The sequence below is a fragment of the Triticum dicoccoides genome, chromosome 3A (assembly GCF_002162155.2).
Source record: "Triticum dicoccoides isolate Atlit2015 ecotype Zavitan chromosome 3A, WEW_v2.0, whole genome shotgun sequence".
In the NCBI taxonomy this organism is placed as follows: Eukaryota; Viridiplantae; Streptophyta; class Magnoliopsida; order Poales; family Poaceae; genus Triticum; species Triticum dicoccoides.
In genome coordinates, this window is record NC_041384.1 from 551,970,986 (window position 1) to 551,987,116 (window position 16,131).

The 16,131-nt window shown below is 44.5% G+C and overlaps 1 pseudogene; it reads left to right on the top strand.

The window, feature by feature from the left end:
* Window positions 1–1,132: 1,132 nt before the first annotated feature.
* LOC119272104 lies at window positions 1,133–3,144 on the top strand (annotated as a pseudogene).
* Window positions 3,145–16,131: the final 12,987 nt, after the last annotated feature.

Sequence of the window (16,131 nt, forward strand, 5' to 3'; positions counted from 1 at the left end):
AAAAATAAAAAGAAAAAAGAAAAAAGGAAAGAAAAAGAAAAAGGAAAGAAAAAGAAAAAGGAAAGGAAGAAAAGCAGGAAGACGATGAAACATAGCACACCAGGTGGCGATGGTGGGGTGGTTAACGCATCTGATGATCGACCATGAGGTCACCAATTCGAAACACCACGCTATATATTCAATGAGAAACCTCCAAAAACTTCAAAAAAGAAAACGTATCCATTCCATATTAAGTGTCACTAATTTAGTATAACTTGGTACTAAATCAGCAAGGTTAATATGGAATGAAGGTAGTACTTGACATCAGGATAGCTTTCAAAGATTAATCGAGATCATAACACAAAACTGCTAATAGGTACCCCTAAAAATTAAGAAAAAAGAACTGACTAACTGGATGATATTTGCGCTGCGAAAAAACTTCTTACAAATTTCTGCTGAACTGAAACCAGAATAAAAGAAAATACCTTCATTACACTCATGAACCACCAATTCTACCTCAATTACATCGTCCTCTCGTCACCAAAGCGTAGGATTCCCATCGTTGCTACATAAGAGAAATCAGCCAAATTTTGTCTGGCTTTCAGTCACGCGTTCTCAAAGTCAACCATTTCAATTTGTGTTCATTGACAGCCTGTTATAGTGGCGGCAAGGACCAGAAAGCAGCAGCTGAACCACACAAAGAAACCCACGGTACTGGAAACCCTACCACTAGTTTCCTACAAGATTACAACAACAACAAAATATAGCTTGACTATTGGTTACCAGCAATGACAAAATGCTCAGTTGAAAGAAGCATTTAACAACTAAATGATGTGGATGATTGTATTCTCTGAAGCTTATTTATGTGCCGATCTATGAGTCCTTGGCGGCTTTAATTATTTTCTTGCTGACCTGGCCAACATGTATCATTTTCATTCAAACTCATCTGCAATATTACTAGATGCATCCTTATAGACTAGGAAGAAGTAAGCACGAAGGAAGGAACTAAGAAAAATATGCAGAAGACTCGGGCAAGTGGTGCCTAAGTAACTACAAGTAGCCCAACTCCGCTATAATGAACAGCCAAACAAAGTAGATGTAAGTGCACCACCGCAAACCACATTGCAGATCCACAAAATACAGAATTGCAGACATGGCTAGCAAGAAGATTATGTTCTTCAAACTGATCATAAGCCTTAGCCTTGCTGCTCGCAGTACTGGCAATGAGGACGATCAATTTGTATACTCAGGCTTCACCGGCAGCAACCTCGCCCTTGATGGCAATGCCAGGATCATGCCAAGCGGTCTCCTCGAGCTGACCAATGGTACAGCTCGGCTTAAAGGCCACGCATTCCATCCAAACCCCATGCGCTTCCACAAATCTCCCAATGGCACGGTGCGTTCTTTCTCTGTATCGTTTGTATTTGCCATCCTCTCCACCGACCCTGACTTGAGTGGTCATGGCCTTGCCTTCTTCATTGCACCAACCAGGAATTTCTCAGCTGCATTCCCAACCCAGTACTTGGGCCTCTTCAGTGACCAGAATAATGGTGACCCAAACAACCACATTTTTGCGGTTGAGCTTGACACCATCCAAAATTATGACTTAGAAGACATCAACGGCAACCACATCGGCATCAACATCAACAATCTTCACTCTGTGCAATCTCATGATGCTGGCTATTACAGTAATCAGAGTGGCATCTTTGAGAGGTTGGCACTCAATAGCCACAAGGCGATGCAAGTGTGGGTGAACTATGATAGAGAGGTCATACAGATCAATGTGACCATGGCCCCCATCAATCTGGCAAAACCTGAGAGGCCACTGCTTTCAACCACTTTTAATCTCTCGACAGTAATCACTAGTCCAGCATATATTGGCTTCTCGTCCTCTACAGGCACAGTCAGCGCGCAGCACTATGTGCTTGGTTGGAGCTTTGGCATGGACAGCCTCACTCCGCCCATTGACATTTCCAAACTCTCCGAGCTGCCTCGTCTTGGTCAGAAGGCTCAGTCCATGAGATTACATATACTTTTACCAATAGGAATTGTGGTGTTCCTCTTTGCAGTAACTGCTACCATTTTTCTGCTCATACGGAGGAATCTAAGGTATGCTGAGCTATGTGAAGATTGGGAGGTTGAGTATGGGCCGCACCGGTTCTCATACAAGGATTTGTTTGATGCCACAGAAGGATTTAAAGACAAGAACCTACTAGGTGGTGGAGGGTTCGGAAAGGTATACAAAGGGGTGTTGCCTATATCAAGATTCAATATCGCTGTGAAGAAGGTGTCACACGACTCAAAACAAGGAATGAAGGAATTCATTGCAGAGATTGTTAGCATAGGCCGCCTTCAACACCGCAATCTTGTCCAATTACTGGGATATTGCCGGCGAAAAGGTGAGCTTCTTTTAGTATACGATTATATGCCAAATGGAAGCCTAGACAAATACTTATATGGCAAAGATGGAAAGCCTACTTTGGATTGGTCTCAGTGGTTTCAAATCATCAAATGTGTATCAAATGGATTACTCTACCTTCACGAGGAGTGTGAGAAAATTATCATACATCGAGACATCAAGGCAAGCAATGTGCTCATCGACACCGAGATCAGTGGGCGAATAGGTGACTTTGGTCTTGCAAGGTTGTATGACCATGGTAGCGACCCAGAAGCCACACGTGTTGTTGGCACCATAGGATACCTAGCTCCAGAGCTTGCACGCACTGGCAAGGCAACCCCATTTACGGATGTATTTTCCTTCGGTGTGTTCATTCTTGAGGTCACCTGTGGGCAAAAGCCCATCATGAAAGATACGGAGGAAAGCCATCTCATGCTAGTTGACTGGGTGCTTGAACATTGGCATAAATGTTCACTCAATGATGCAGTGGACATCAAGCTTCAAGGCGAATTGATGTTGGTGAAGCATTCTTAGCACTAAAGCTAGGATTATTGTGCTCTCACCCATTTACAAACATAAGGCCAACTATGAGGCAAGTCATGCAGTACCTCAACAAGGAAATGCCACTACCGGAGTTGATGCCAACGCATTTAAGCTTTTGCATGCTGTCTTTGATGCAGAGCGAAGGTTTCAACCCTTACGTCATATCACATTCTTCATCAGCAACGAGCTTTGGCACAATGTCAAGCTTTTCAGGAGGAAGATAAGTAGATGGCACACATATGCATCAAGACTGCAGGGTGTGCTTGCTCATATGTTTGGCATGCACACATAACTGGATTTGTGACTGCAAGTTCTGTAGTTCTTAAGTTTCACACCAGTTATTTTTATGTGGAGATTGTGTATATAAATTTGATATTTGTTCAAGGCCTTGTAATACATGACACAGTGGGTACATGGAGATAGGCTAAATCAAACAGGCACACAAACACGAAAGGAAGTGCTAGTCTATTAAGTTTCACAACAAAATTACATGGAGACAGGCTAGTTTATTATAGTTCTTGTTGCAAAACAAGCTAGGGTGAAGATATTGTTAATAGTTCCATTACAAAAACGAGAAAGGGCTAGAGTGAAATTGTAATTTTGTTGTTCTAGATATCATGTTTCATTCCCACCCACCCCCCCTTTAGGAGGCAAGGTGTAATCACGGTTTTCACTCAACAAGAGGCGCGGAACAAAGAGTAAGAATTTTAAGGTATATACTAAAAAATATCTTAAGACACATTGTCCAAAGAACTATCTTAAGGGAAAATGACCGTTGCTCTCACTTCCTGCGTGCCAACTGGTGACCGTGTTGGCGACCAAGGGTGGGCTCTCTGGAAAGAGGTACTCTACTGCAATAAAACTCGGGAAAATTTCTCTGGCAACTGGTTAGGGGAAGGCTTCCCAGTGCAAACCAGGTCCTCAAGCACCACGGCCCTGGGGATGGGAAATGTACCTGATCTGGTGAAGATGAGTATGTGGATCACATCTTCTTTAGGTTTGTTAGGGATGAAATCAGGTGCAAGTGGTCACCTGTGGACTTTGCATGTTATGCAAGGGGTTATCCGGGAAAGCTCGTCGGGTTACTTGGCTCGGTTTCGCCGCTCTGCTTGGCCACTCTAGAACATTAGGAACAAGGCCCTTATTGGGGGCATCTTTTTTAAACACCCAGCTGACACCTTCTACAAATTGATCATCTTTTTGCACCTATGGAGACCTTTGTGCAGGCAGCAGGATGCGTCGATGCTTGACCTCATCTCCAGTCTCTGGTCGCAGACAGCTTCGCTTCGAGTGGCTGCTGATGTGGCAAGCGTCGTCGACTCAGGTTAGCTAGTGGATCTTTGCGCCGGCCCCTCCCTTGGCTTTTATCTTCCTTTTTATTTCAGCCTGTCTCAGCTTAGCTGTTGAGCTACTACCTCTGGCCTGCGCAGCCCTATCTGGCATGGTTAGTATGACTTCAGAGGAACTGGCTACAGTGATGAACTGAAACCAAAGTCTAGAGAGCGATGCATTTGTTGGAACTTTCTAAATGATGGAGAAATGTGGATACTGAAAATCAGCAAGGAGACTTCCATTGGCGAGAACTAGCCTTCAGAGATACATCGAATAATACCAGTTTGTGTAGTTCACACTAACTTTAATATCGCTATCTGGTTAGCAGTTGGCTAGTGTGTTGAACAATAAACTATATGATGGTGACATTACTTTTGACCAAATGAGATAATGAACATTTCATGGATATTAGACCGTAAAGATCTTATTGAACTACAAAACATGATAAACACCCCCTTTGTTAAAAATGCTCTTAAAGTAACAACCAGGAGTCCACCACTAAAAGCTAGTATCATATTGGATTTCTCTAGCAGATAAAAAATTATAAATCCCTGTGATAATATTAAACCATCCAAAGAAAGTTTTAGGAAATCATCTGGTCCAACATGTGTTTGAAAAAATCATCCATTTCTGCGACGAGTAATTTAGAATGGAGGGAGTAGTAATTAATGCCATTGGCCAGTTGCTATTGATAGGGACTCTCCCACAGATGACTAAGACCAACTTGCAAGTCATGCTAGCTGGCTGAGACAATTCCACTGAAAGCTAGTATCATATTGGATTACTCTAGCAGACAAAAAATTATAAATACCTGTGATAATATTAAACCTTTCAAAGAAAGTTTTAGGAAATCATCTGGTCCAACATATGTTTGAAAAAATCCGAACTAGTAATTAATGCCATTGGCCAATTGCTATTGATAGGGACTCTCCCACAGACAACTAAGACCAACTTGCAAGTCATGCTAGCTGGCTGAGTAAATTCCACTGAAAGCTAGTATCATATTGGATTACTCTAGCAGACCAAAAAATTATAAATCCCTGTGATAATATTAAACCTTTCAAAGAAAGTTTTAGGAAATCATCTGGTTCAACATGTGTGTCATCCTGGCTGGCTGAGTCAATTCCGCTAAAAATGAAGAACAGGCTCCTAGAAGTAGAGGGCAACTAGAAACCATTGTTCACAGTTATACTTGCAAAATACTATGTTCTTGCATATCCTTGAGATGTCATGGGTGAAAGGATCGAGATGGACCTAGAGGAGGGGTGAATAGGTACAACTACAAATTTTAATTGTTACTTAACAATTTTTAGGCAATAATGCGGAATGTGAAAATGAGCCTAACAATTGCAAGTGAAGTACTAAGTACTAAGCAGGTAACACAAGTAGTAACTAGGCAAATAGAAAGTGATGAAGTAAGTGCTAAGAGACAAGTAACCACAAGTAGAGAGTTAGGGTTAGGGATAACCGCAACTCCGGGATACGAGGATGTATGCCGATGTTCACTTCCTTGGAGGGAAGCTACGTTACCGTTAAAGAGGTGGATGTTACCACGAAGGCACACCAACGCCACGAAGGCTCACCCTATTCTCCCTTTGAGACAACACCACGAAGGCGTTTCTCAACCACTAGTGGTAGACCTTGGGGTGGTCTCCAAACCCTCACAAACTTTTCGGGGGTAATCACAAAGCTCGATTCCTCTCCGAAAGACTCCTACCGCCTAGGAGTCTCCAACCTCCAAGAGTAACAAGATCGATGGGGAAAAGCTCAAGACTTGCTCAAATCACAAATTCCTTTGGTGCAAAGATGGAGAAGGAGTGGATCTATCACTTGATTGGACAACTTCTCTCGAATGCTCTCAAATCCCTTGGGGATCTAAGATTTGGTGTGGAGGTGTAAGAGAGAGAGAGTGAGATGTGTTCTAAGGTTTTTCAAGAGTGAATGGTCAACCCTCTCCCATGGGGGAGAAGGGCTATATATAGTGTGACCTCAAATATGGCCGTTGTAGTGCAAGTGAACGGGCAGGCCGGACATCAGGGCTAGGGGCCGGACATCCGGCCTGGCAAGCCACTTAAAGAGCAAGGCAGAAAATAGAGCAGGAAACAGAGGGGCCGGACATCCGGGGGTCAAGCCTGGACATCCGGCATAACAGGAAGGCCCGGACATCCGGCAGGTGGCCCGACATCCGGCGCGCAGCCCAGCATAAAAACGTCCTCTGGACACCTATGCCCGGATATCCGGCAAGGAGCCCGGACATCCGGCGAGCACTGGGAGCCCGAACATCCGACAGCAACACTGCACAAAAGTGCATTCTGGAATGGCTAGGCCCGGATATCCGGCGAGAGGCACGGATATCTAGGGAGTAGCCCGGACATCCGGCACGAGGCCCGGACATCCGGCACTCCCAGAGACAGAAAGATTAGAAGTAAAGAGGGGATAAAAAGAACTATGTAAAGGAGTATTTTTTTGACTCGAGCAAGTCTGTTATGAACCCAATCGATCCCCTCTTAATAGTGCGGGATCTTATACTCAAGGAAACAAAATGTAACATCATTTTAACACTTCATCCTTGAGAGAACCCACTTCGTATGCTCTTAATCCACACACAATTTGACGAACCGGGGACCAACACCTGAGATTCACTTGACAACCATTGTTAGTCCCCTACATGTAGATTGTCATTAACATCAAAACATAATATAAGGGCATGATTGCACTTTCAATCTCCCCCTTTTTGTTTGTTGATGACAATCATACATGTAGTATCATAAATGTAATTAATAATCTTAGCAATGACAATCATGAGAGCAAAAAGGATACAAAATAGTTACAATTTGCTTTTAGCTCCCCCTCATTGTGTGCATGCGATGAGTATATTAGAATGACCAACACAAAAAATTCGTATGGTAGCATATGTAACACAAAGAGATACAAAAGTGAGAGACAAGCACATATGAAATCATCATAACTCATCAGATAGACTGAGAACATTTCATGGCCACACATTAACATAACATAGTCTCAGACGAACAAGTACCATAGGTAGCAGCATAAAGTTGGAATAACATCTCATAGCATGACCATATTACTAAGATACTACTTCTCCCCCTTTGACAGCAACAAGTAAAAAAGGGGCGAAGAACTAAACAGGCTCAATCACTCCTGGCGGATGTCATCATCATCATCAAAGAACTCGGGGTACTTAGCATGAGATGGAAAGCCGAAAGTGGACGAGGATGGAGCTGCGGGAAGAGGATCATCATCACTAACGGGACTCCCATGGTCACGGAGGCGCTGTTTTAGCTGATTCTTGGAGATGACTAGATGCTTCTGAACATCATGATTCTGCTGGCGGCTGAAAGTGATCGCCTTCATGGTAGCAGACTGAGCCTTACCCAAGAATGATGCAAACCGGCCACGAGGAGCGGTCGAGGAAGATGGAACAGAAGAACCAGTGGGCTGAGTAGGAGCAGCTGTCCGCCCACCAGCAGACCTCCTAGGCCGAGGAGAAGCAGAAGCTCCCACGCGCATATGAGGAGGAGGCTTCCAAATGGAGTGCACAGTTGGCTTAACCACCTCAAAGGGAGCAGTGTGATCAATCAGAGCCTGAATAAATGGAGCATGAGGGAACTAGCGCGTCTGAATGAAACTGCAAAGATGGATCTCATGCCAAATGAAGTTGGCTGTGTCCAGAGGCTCAGTGGGTTTCTCATGCATACGAACCATCAAGTCAATGCAATAGTTGCGAGCTCTCGATCGATCTCCCTTCTTAGGGTAGAGAGTGCGAATCACACTGTGATAGAGGATGAAGAAAGGAGCACAAAAGATGGATACCTCATTGATTGGATATGCTTTTTCTTCATCAGTGAGCTGAGAGGGAGGTTTTACAAGGGGCAAGCAAGCATCAATTCCTTTGGGCTTGTACTCTGGATCCATACTGTGGATGCAATGGCCAATACCGGAGAGACCCAAAATCTGAACAAACCTGTCATAAGTGATGCTCAGTGTGGTGTCATCGGTCATCCAAGTGAGAGTGTTGTCCGGACCAAAGAAACAGGTGGCATAGAACTGTAGGATGGGAGCATCACTCCAATCACACCTGAAGGTCATTGCGGGACCAAGAGTCATGTCATCAATGATCTTGACCGGATCATTAGGGAACATGGCAGGATTATCACGTCCATGGACAAAACTGGAATACAGATCCTGCTGCATACGAGTCCGGAACCGAGGATCTTCGGCATCAGCCATCATCTCATATTGGTTGACATCTCGACGGAACTGAAGATATTGCCCCGCCCCCACAGTTGTGAAGTCGTGAGTGGGGCGACCTCCACTGTCAGGAAGCTCCATGGAGATGCGATGACCATGGGGAATGGGCATAGCAGAACCTCGAACTTGAGGCACCGACGCCCTCCTAGTACCGGGCTTGGACTGTCCAACAGACTGTCTTGGTGCACTGACATCCTCTTCCTCTCCAACATAGTCCGCATCATCGGGATCCGAGGCCGACGGACTGGTGGAAGGTGCCCGCTTCTTCTTCTTGGTGGTGGTCTTTTTCTTCTTAGGCCGAGCATGCTCATCGGAGTCGGTTGAGCCTTGACGGTGATCAACCCGAGAAGACACCTCGGGACGCTTGGGACCACAGTTCTTGGTGCGAGCCATGAAGAACTCCGGCGGTGAATCCCACGGTACACCGGTCCCTCCCGAGGGATTCACACAACAACCCAAGAAATGGATTGGATAGAATTGTAGATCGGGAGGAGAAGTGTCCGTGAGCAGGAGATCGGGGCTGGAGGTCGGTGGAGATGGTCAGGGCAGCACCGAAGTGATGGCCCGGCGGCGGCGGCTGTGAGGGGAGATGAGGAGAGGAACGAAAGAAGTGAGGTACTGCCCCCAAATCCCACACCCCTCCCCAGGCATATGCGACTGCGGGCGACGGGCCGGACATCCGGGGTTAAGCCCGGATATCCGGCGAGTGGAAACAGAGAGAAGAAGACGCAGTGCCAATGGGCCGGACATCCGGCGAGAGGAAAGCGGCAGCATGGGTACAGGGCCCGGATGTCCGGCTGGGGCCCAGATGTCCGGCCACTATAATTGGTTGATGATCTTCTTTCTTTCTTTTTTGAGTGGCAAGGTATTTTTCCCAGGGCCCGGATGTCCGGCTGAGGCCCAGATGTTCGGTCACTGGATAGAAGACCAGGGTAAGGGAAAGATGTGAAGGAGGGGGCCAACAGGTATAATTTTGATATAGACTCCGCCAAGGAGTTTACATGAGACTAATAGGGGAGAAACCTGAGACATCTAAGGCCATACTAAGATGCATTAACAATCCAAACATTATTTAAGAAAGAAAGGTCCATACAAGCATTGTACAAGCAGTGACCGAGGTCACCATGTTTGAGCATATGGAACATAGTACCGCAAAGATGTAAACTTTGAGCACATGGTCACGACTCCATCATGTTAAAGTACCCTAGTTCGAAAACTATGATAACTTTGAGAGTGTTTGTTCTATTTATGCATTATATAAGGTGAGAGTGCTCATGAATTGAGTGTCTCCCCCTAAATATATGCCTACATCAAGACAAGACATAAGTTTAAGTATGAATGGGTACTAGATTTCACATAATATTGTCAAGCTCCAAGATACCAAGTTCACGCCTAAGTTGACAAAACCTTGCTTCATCCAATGGCTTGGTGAAAATATCTACAAGTTGCATATCTGTGCCAACATGAGCAATGTCAATATCACCCTTCTCCACATGATCTCTCAAGAAGTGATACCTAATGTCAATGTGCTTGGTGCGGGTATGAGCTTTGGGGTTCTCAGCAATATTAATGGCACTTTCATTATCACATAGAAGAGGCACATGTATATAGGTGATACCGTAATCCTTCAAAGTTTGCCTCATCCATAATAACTGAGTTGCACAACTGGCGGTTGCAATATATTCAGCTTCGGCCGTGAAGAGGGCAACACAATTTTGCTTCTTCGAGGACCAACTTACCAAGGAGCGTCCAAGAAATTGACATGCACCGGAGGTGGACTTACGATCCACTTTGTCTCAAGCCCAATCCGCATCCGTGTACCCAATGAGATCAAACTTAGCATCCTTGGGGTACCATAGACCCAACTTTGGGGTGTGAACAAGGTATCTAAGAATATGCTTAACCGCCTTATGATGGCTTTCCCTAGGGGAAGCTTGAAATCTATCACACATGCATACACTAAACATGATGTCTTGTCTAGATGCACAACGATAAAGCAATGAACCAATCATAGAGCGATATTTAGATGGGTCAAAAGGGATACCGTTTGAGTCTTCAGTGAGTACAATTTTGGTTGGCATGGGTGTCTTACATGGGCTGGCATCAGTCATGCCAAATTTTGCTAGGATATCCTTGAGGTATTTTGCTTGAGACAAGAAAATTCCTTCTTGAAATTGTTGAATTTGAAATCCGAGGAAGAACTTCAAATCCGCATTGAGTGACATTTCAAAATTCTTGGTCATAGATGCCGCAAACTTCTTGCATAAATGAATGTTAGGAGAACCAAAAATGATATCATCTTGCCTTGTTGCGGATGATTACACCATTCTCATCTTGCTTGTTCTTGAAAATCCACTTTGTACCAATGACGTTGTGTTCCGTAGTTGGCCTCTTGACTAATGACCACACTTGATTGCGCTCAAAACTATTCAACTCTTCTTGCATAGCAATGAGCCAATCGTTGTCTATCAACGCATCTTGTACCTTGAGAGGCTCAACACTAGACACAAAAAGAGAAGTGAGCACAAAAGTTTGTCAATTATTTACAAGTAACTCTACCTTCCGATATGCCGGTGAGGATCTTATCAACATCAACACGACCGGCCACTCGAGGCATGATGGAGGTTAAGGTTTCGCGAGGTTCAACTTCATGTCCATCATCCACGTCCTCTACATATGGATCATTAATGTGTGGTGGAAAATCTTCTTCTTCTTGCATTTGTTGAGGTTCATTGTCAATGATTGCACTTTCTTGTTCTTGCCCTTGAGGAAGATCTTGTTCTTGATGATTATCATGAAGAGGAGCTTGATCATCATCTTGTACTTGGGCTATGGGCATTGATTGAGTAACAGGGGCTTGTGGTGGTATGGGTGTTGAAGTAGTTTGATGGTGTGTGAGGCCTTCATCTTCTTCTTCATCATCATGAGGTTCTTGTTCCATTGAAAGAAGTGCACCAACACCCATCGTCAAGATATCTTGAGAAGAATCTTCTTCACCTACATCATTTAGATCAACTTGCTCCCCATCGGAGCCATTAAATTCATCAAACACCACGTCACAAGTTTCTACAACACATCCATTGGATTTGTTGTAGACTCTATAGGCGTGAGAGTTTGATCCATAGCCAACAAATATGCCCTCAAATGGTTTTAGATTGAAATTTTCCTAACCGCTCTCTTTTGTTGAGGATGAAGCATTTACACCCAAATACACGAAAGTACTTGACGTTAGGCTTGTTCCCGGTTAGGAGCTCATATGGAGTCTTTTCCAATATCGTGCGGAGGAAGAGCCGGTTTGATGCATGACATGCAGTGTTGACGGCCTCGGCCCAAAAACTATGTGGCAACTTGTATTCATCCAACATGGACCTTGCCATCTCCACAAGAGTGCGATTCTTCCTTTCTGCAACACCATTTTGTTGGGGAGTGTATGGAGCTGAATATTGATGTACAATCCCTTCATCACTAAGGAACTCTTCCAAGGTGTAGTTCTTGAACTCGGATCCATTATCACTTCTTATTGCTAGAATTTCTTTGTCAAACTTGCATTGTGCTTGCTTTGCAAAGTCAATGAAGGTGATCTTCGTCTCGTCCTTGGATTTGAGGAAGAAGACCCATGTATACCTTGAGTAATCATCCACAATGACAAGTCCATATTTTTTTCCACCAAGACTATCCCACGAAGGAGGCCCAAAGAGATCCACATGAAGGAGCTCCAAAGGCCTTGAAGTAGATACAATATTCTTGGGTGGGTGCTTTTATTGATGTTGCTTCCCGGCTATGCATGCACTACACACACGATCTTTCTCAAAAAAGACATTTGTTAGTCCAAGGATGTGATTACCCTTTAAGAGATCTTGAAGATTTCTCATGCCGACATGGGCTAACCGGCGATGCCATAGCCACCCCTTGTCGGCCTTGGCCATTAGACAAGTTGCATGGAATGTGCTCTCTTTTGAGAAATCAACCATGTAAAGGTTGCCATCCAACTCTCCAACAAAGGCCACTTCAAGAGTATCTCTCTTAAAGACTTTCACATCCGTTAGTCCAAAGAGTGTATCATAACCAACAGAAGCCAATTGGCGAACACAAAGCAAATGGTATTTGAGGGATTAGACAAGCATCACATTTGCAAGAGACATGTCATTTGTGATGGCCACTTTGCCCAATCCGAGTACCTGTCCTTTTGAACCTCCACCAAACATAATGCTCATAAATGGTTGAATAGCTTCCATGAAATCGTAGAGCAACTTGCTATCTCTGGTCATATGATTGGTACATCCACTGTCAATCACCCATTTTACTCCACCGGAGAAAGCAACCTACACACAATTATGGCTTGGTTAGAGGCACCCATTTTGCAATGGGACCTCTCAGGTTAGTCACAAGGGTCTTAGGGACCCAAATAGCATAAAACCGAAATGCATTTCGAGGACCAACAAATTTAGCAAAAACTTCTCCATCCTTAGTCTTACGAAGTACATAGGATGGAGGCATAAACACTTTTGGCTTGTTGAGAGTAGGCATGCCCCTTGTGGCCTTCCCACTAACAACCTTACCTTTCTCGTGCCCTTCTCGTACAAAAGTTTCTTTTAACGGAGTGGTGCACTTTTGAGAGGACGTCTTCTTCTTGCTTGTGCTTGGGTCAAACCCGAGTCCCTCTTTGGAAAACACCTCATTGTGTTGGCTCAACACCTCATTAAGGTTCTTTTGCCCTTGAGCACATGTCATGAGTCCTTTCTCAATTTGAGCTTTGAGAAAGCGATTCTCCTGAAGAATAGACACTAGATCACTACTAGAGTCAGTAGTACAAGCATCAACATTGATAATAGGAGAAGAGTAAGCCTTGGCTAGCGTTTCAAGATAAGTAAGCTTGAGTGTCTCAAAACTCTTTGTAAGGAGGGTGAGCTCTTCTTCCTTGGTCTTGAGGGACACGGATAGGAGCTCACAATCCTTAGAGAGAGAAGCATTAGACTTTACAAGCTTACTTTTATCATTCATCAACTCTTCGCAAGAGTTGATAGCCTTTTTCAAGGAGGCAAGATCCCTAGTATGAACATCAATGTTTGCACCAATTTTTAAGCATAGTTCATCATTGCGTGCTTCCTCATATTGGACTTTCCGCTTAAGGATTTCATTTTTTTCCTTTTCCTCGGTGACGAGGGTTTCGAGTTCCTTAATGGAAATGGTGTGCTTACTCACCATCTCCATAAGCATACGAAATATAGTGAGCTTCTTTTCTTTAAGGGAGCACATGAACTTATTTAATTTAGCAAGCATAGGATCATTTATATCATCATCCTCATAACTATCCTCCGCATCAAGATACTCATCACTAGAAGTAGGAGGAGTGAAAAGAGGAGGGTTTGATCATGGGGTTACCTTTACCTTGTCAAGAGAGTGTTGGTCCTCTCCATCTTCTACCACGGCCTTCGCCATGAGGCACTTGTGAGCGTTGCCCTTGTAATCTTTCATGTAGTTGTAGGTGACAACTTCACCACTCTTGTTGACTAGCCTCAATGTGTTTTGAGAATCTTGAGCAACTCCGGCAACACCACTAACATCATCTGGATCGGATTCTTCTTGAGCAACCATTGCTTTCCCATCTCTCTTCTTGAGCTTGGAGTTCAAAGGATTTGGCAGCTTCTTCTTGGGAAAGGTCTTGGGAAACCTTGGTTTATCTTCTCTCTTCTCATAAGGACACTCGTTGGAGAAGTGGTTGGTTTCTTCACAGTTGTATCATTTTCTTACTTTCTTCTTTTGAAACCTACCCTTGAATTTTCCCGCGCTAAACTTCTTGACAAAGAGAGCCATGTCTTCATATGAAGGGCCCTCATCGGATTCAACCTCATCACCATCTTCTTCATCATCATCATCTTCTTCTTCACTTTGCTCATCTTCACATACATGCTTGGCCTTCAATGCAAGATTGATCTTCGACGATTGAGTACCATGCATGGCAAGATGTTTTGTAGAATTTGCCTTTGACTCTTCAAATAGTTGGAAAGTGGATATGATGTCATCTGTAGTCATTTCCTTGAAGGCATGGTGTTGTCTTATGTCCCATACCATCTGATGGTGATATGGAGCAAGAGCATGGAGCAACTTGTCCACAAGGAATCGCTTAGTCATGTTAAATCCATCTTGTGTCTTGTCACACTCACACGACTCAATATCAGCGGTGAGAGTCATGAGACGCTCAAGGAGTTGATTTGGAGTTTCACCTTTCCCCATACAAAAGTTTTGCAATTGTCCCTTGGCAATTTCATATTGAGCACTCCAGAGGGTGGAGGTACCGGTCTTGGATCTTATAATACTTTCCCATAATTCCTTGGCACTTGTGATGTGTATGAAAGGTCTCCTTTGCTTTTCAACCATACCTCTCCTTATACACATGATTGCAGTGTCATTGAGATTCTTGTCATAAATTTCTCTTGGTGTAGGATTCTTTGGATCAAGCACATGGTAACCATACTCCAAGATCTCTAGCATCTCATCGTTTCCATATCGAAGATGATCCTGCATAGCAACTCTCCACAAAGCAAAATCGAAAGTGGCATCAAGTAAAGGAGGTTTGCCTTGAGAGTTATATTTTGGTTTCTCAACTTGGGGTCTTGCATAAAGCCAAGGAACACTAGAGTGTTCATTGCTAGGAGGTTGTTGACCAAGTGACGGAGTAGGCACAGTTGGCCTTGAAGCCACACCACCCGAAAGTGGTGCAAGCACCGTGGACAATGTGGCTATCCTCATTTGGACCAAGGCCTCGACAGAAGCATCATGCTCCTCCTTTTGCTTAGCAAGGGCCCGTTCTAGATCCTCAGAAGTAAAGGTCTTGACTTCAGAAGAAGCCTCGCCTTTATCCTTCGGATCTACAACAAGGGGAGTCCCATCGGGGTTCATCTCGCTCTAGGGCGGTTAAGCCACAAGAATAGAGCACGAGGCTCTGATACCAATTGAAAGGATCGAGATGGACCTAGAGGGGGGGTGAATAGGTACAACTACAAATTTTAATTTTTACTTAACAATTTTTAGGCAATAATGCAGAATGTGAAGACTTGCTCAAATCACAAATTCCTTTGGTGCAAAGATGGAGAAGGAGTGGATCTATCACTTGATTGGACAACTTCTCTCGAATGCTCTCAAATCCCTTGGGGATCTAAGATTTGGTGTGGAGGTGTAAGAGAGAGAGTGAGATGTGTTCTAGGGTTTTTCAAGAGTGAATGGTCAACCCTCTCCCATGGGGGAGAAGGGCTATATATAGTGTGACCTCAGATATGGCCGTTGTAGTGCAAGTGAACGGGCAGGCCGGACATCCGGGCTAGGGGCCGGGCATCCGGCCTGGCAAGCCACTTAAAGAGCAAGGCAGAAAACAGAGCAGGAAACAGAGGGGCCGGACATCCGGGGGTCAAGCCCGGACATCCGGCAGGTGGCCGGACATCCCGCACGCAGCCCAGCATAAAAACGTCCTCTGGACACCTATGCCCGGATATCCGGCAAGGAGCCCGGACATCCGGCGAGCACTGGGAGCCCGGACATTCGACAGCAACACTGCACAAAAGTGCATTCTGGAATGGCTAGGCCCGGATATCCAGGGAGTAGCCCGGACA